We start from the raw sequence: 4,362 nt of genomic DNA on the forward strand, positions 1-4,362 counted from the left end.
AAAAACACCTGCTGAGGGTGTGTTGATTAAAGAAGCACCAACAAAAGTGATAATAATAATAACTTGAATATGCCCCCAAACCCAGCTTCTTGGTGCCACAGCCCCTGCTGGGTGCATCCGCAGCCAGCCAGCGCCTGGGAGCACCCACAGCCTGGGGAGGAGACGGGCAACCCTCCCAGGAAGAAAACAAGCTCCAGCCTGGAGGAAACAGGTTTAATTCCTGGGTATTTCCCTTGGCGTAGCTGCTGCCGTCACTCAGGGCAGCGGGGGGCTCTCAGCCTGTGCCACGCGGACTCACGCCTCAGAAAGCCAGAAAAGGCCTGGAAAATCTGCTTTGCTGTGGCAGCTTTTGCCATCTTGAAAGGAAGAAATATTAATGGTGTGTTCACACCATTTAGTCACTGATAACATGTCGATGTGCAGTTTTGGGGCTCTGTGCTCTCATCTGACCGTGCTGCCTACCATGGGGGGGAAAGCAGCTCCTGCCGAGGCAGCCCGCAGGGAGCTGCTCCCCTCTCTCACCTTTTTGCTGTCACTGGCGTTCTTTCAAAACCGGATGCAAATGAAGGGAAATCTCACCCGTTTGTGCCTCCGTCGAGTATCTTCTGCTTTATTTCCTTGAATTATTAGCTCTCTTTTATTGGGTTTGGCTTGCAGGAGGATGACTATTTCATCCATCAAATCAGAATCTTTTTAACACTAATACTGAATTTATAGAAGTGGTTAAACGAAGTGTTGACAATATGGACAATGTGTTTCTGATTAACGCTGCAATTTAACGTGAAACTGCCAACTGCTGAGAGTTACTAAACAGAGCAGCGTTTTTCCAGACCCAGTGGGCTGGATCTCAGCGTCGCAGCATGAGCAGATGTCAGACACCGCGCACCGCACTTGCAAAGGACTGACTCTGCAGCTGGGGCTACTCCCCAGAAGCTTTGCTCTTCCCTCCTGGCGATCATATCTGTACTTTGCTCTTCCCATTTTATTGTCCTGGTTGGGCGCATTTGCCGGTGTAGGTTACTAGCAGTGACACCTTTTCCTGCTGGTCCCCAGGGAAAGGCAGTAGTGGGGAAGAACACCCTTCCCACCTTCCCTTTGGAGTAGTTCTCTCCCATCAGTTGGTCCATGCAGGGCAGTGGGCTGGCAGCATCCCACCCCATGTGGACCTGGCTTTGTGGCCATGGGGCTGCCATGGGGCTGCTGGTGCTGAGCTGCACCCTCCGGGCATGAGCACCCAGTGCAGCATGAGTGTGGGTGGCGGGAAAGCGGAGATGGGACCGAACAGCCGGTCCCTTTAACTTTGAAGGACAGCAAAGAAGATTAAAATATCCTTTCTTTTTTTTTTTTCTTTTTTTTTTTTCTTAATATGTGACACAAAAAAGGAGGAGTTGTACAAAGGAAATGGTAACGGGAACAAAAGGGAGAGGGAGAGAGGGGAGTGCAAGCGGAGCCAAGCCATCGCCGCAGTACCTAACAGAGGCGGCGTGATCACAGCCAACATAAGAAGTATCACTTCTACCTGAAATCTCCTTTGAGAGCACTCACAGGACCGGGAGCTTTGATTCCCTCCTTTCCTCTCCTCGTTAATCGCCTTCAGTTGCAATACTGAACTTCTGAAATTCAACAGCTACTAAAATATCAAGTATTTAGGGCAGGGAAAACCTTGTGGAGTGGGAGGTTTTGCAAAATGTTTTGGCTTCTCCAAGTTCAGAGCTGCAGTTGGAGTTCAGGAGTTTTCTTCCTCTAGTTTTACATCTGCTGGGTTTGATTTTTGCTCAAGGCGGAGTCAGTTTTGAAAAAAATGACGTGTCTTGCCCACGTGCAGGGCAGGGTTAGAAGGGCCAGGTAACCCTAGGCAGGTTTTGAAGAGCACACTGAATTTCCATGCAGTGCCCAGCCTGCATGCACAGCGTGACCCGCACTAATGTAAATCCCACTGTTTATCCCTCTGCCCATGTTCAGCAAGGGCATTCAGCCGGAGTCACTCTCACCAGTATAAATTTCACCTGCAGCAATGGAGCCGTGGTCACTGTAGCACTAAATCTCAGCTACCCAGGCTGCTTGGGACTTGCTAAAACCAGGTTCATCCCTGGTAATACTGGTAAGGGGGACGATTTCCAGGCTTGAGCTAAAATAAAATCACTTTTAAACCTTCACTCAAAGCTTGAACTGAAGCCAGGGTGACCCTTGTCTAAGCTCCCTTTTCCTCACCCTGCTCCCACCCTCCAATCTCTTGCAGTCCTCCTCCCCCACCCATCCCCAAAATATTTCAACCCTCTGGCCTTGTTTAAGAGTCAGCTTCAATAGTACCATTGTTAAGGGAAAAAAATCTCATTAAATTTGAGGTAAGAGGAAATGAAAAAGTGTAAAATATCCAGATTTATTACCTGTTGTCTTCTGAGCATTTGAAAATCAGGAGCTGGGGGCAAGGGGGTGAGTGGTATCAAAGCGGTGAGCCTGTAAGCCTTCCCATTGCCGCCTGCGCTGCCTTCTGCTTTAAGGGCACTGCTTGCTTGTAGCGCCGTTTTATCAAAAGAGAAAAAAATCGAGTTTTGTGCTTTTTGAGATAAAAAAGTGAATTGATCTTAACACATCAGACTGCTGGTTCTGAGCGCCATTACCCTGTGTACATGCGGGTAGGGGTGTTTATTTGCTGAACTCAGAAAATTTTCTCAGCTCAGAGGGAAAGGTTTTCCAGGATAGGTACTGCCTGTTTTTTCCCCCCTGTTTCAAAGGTGAACAGAAAAGTAAACCCACTAAATTACAGGTCGGCAGCCTGTGGGTTGGAAGCGAGAGAGTGAGACCCGCTGCTCTTGGGCACTGCACCTGAGGTGCTCCCAGGCTGCTCGTTCCCTTTCAGGACAGGGAAAAGGATGCCAGGGCTCAAAAAAAAAAAGCACGTTAGAGAGAAACTATAAACCCTGATAAAACAGCTCTGGTCTCTGAACAACTATAGTGAGCCTTGTGAGAGGATGGAGCACCGCAAGCAGCTGCTGGGGCTGAGTTACTGCCTGTCGGCTGAACCCCGACAGCCGCCGGCACAGGGGGTCTGCGTTTGCACCCTGGCTGGGGAAGGAGCATGTTTTACCGGGGTGGTGAAGTGCGGAGATGCCCGATGTGAGACCCACGGGACCTGAGGGCTGCTCGCCAGCACCTCCGGTGTCCGCGCGAGCGCTCGCCCACCCGTGAGCGTGCAGCTCCCGCTGGTGCAGACCCCAGGCAGCCCGCACCGGGCGCTCGGCAGGGGCCGCGGAAGGAGCAGCCCCCGGCGAACACTGCCTCGTTGAAAGAACTTTTCCTACCATCACGCGAGCGCTCACACCGGGGGCCGGAGGGCAGAACCATCTGTCCAACGCTTCCTCGCCGGCACCCTGCAGCGCCCCCCGCCCGGAGCCGCTGCCTCGTGCCTGCGCCCCCCGCCGCGGGTGCCGAGCCCCCAGCAGCCAAACCACAGCCACGGGGCTGGGGCAGGGGCGGCACCGCGCCGGTCCGCGTAGCCCCTGCATCCCCCATCGCCAGGGCGCTCCGGTTTGCTCCCGCCCCGCGCTCTGCTAACACGGTTTCTGGTATGTAATTCGTGTGTCGAGACAGCTCTGCCTCTCACCTTCACTGTACTTGCTGGATTGATGTGCTGCTTGCTTTTGTCCTTTAAATGAATTAGTTGTTAGGGAGTAATGAGATAATTTGTCCTCTCTCCACGTGATGCACGGGGGGTGGGGGGATTGGTGTCACCTGTGATAAACGTGCGTGCCACCCACCAGGCTGGGAGAGGCGGCGAGGGGGCTGAGCGCTGTCTTGTTTTCCAAACAAGTTGCCGTTCCTGGGCTTGTTGTTAGCCTGGTTACCATGGGAAATAATGCCGGCAGCCCGGGGAGCCGCTCCGCCGGTGCCGGCTGCTGCCGCCCGGCCCCGCCCCGCCCGCTCCGCCCGGCCCCGCCCCGCCCCGCTCCGCGCGGCCCAGCTCCGAGCCGCTGCCCCGCGCGGACAGACGGACAAATGCAAAAAACAGACAAAAGACAAAATGCTGTGCGGCGGCGGTGGGCAGCTGCTTTCCTAGGGGAATGGAAACGGTTAACAATTAAAGCCCGTCCTCCCTCTCTGCCTTCCCCCCGCCTCTCCATGGGTCTGGCTGGACCCTGCTCTGCGTTTTCGGTGAGCCCCGCAGCAGTTGGTCACCCCGCCGTGGGCTCCGGCAGTGCCCTCAGCGGGGGGGGGCATCCCGGGGAAGGGGGAGGTTCCTGCCGCCCCAGTTCTGGAGGTCCTGGGCCGCGGGGCCAGGAGGGAGAGGAGGAGGGAAAAGCTCACAAGCCAGGACTGGGATGCCAGGGAGCTGTCGACCCCCCCCCCCCCCCCCCCCCCCCC

This window comes from Falco punctatus, assembly GCF_963210335.1.
Source record: "Falco punctatus genome assembly, chromosome: 1".
Taxonomy (NCBI): Eukaryota; Metazoa; Chordata; class Aves; order Falconiformes; family Falconidae; genus Falco; species Falco punctatus.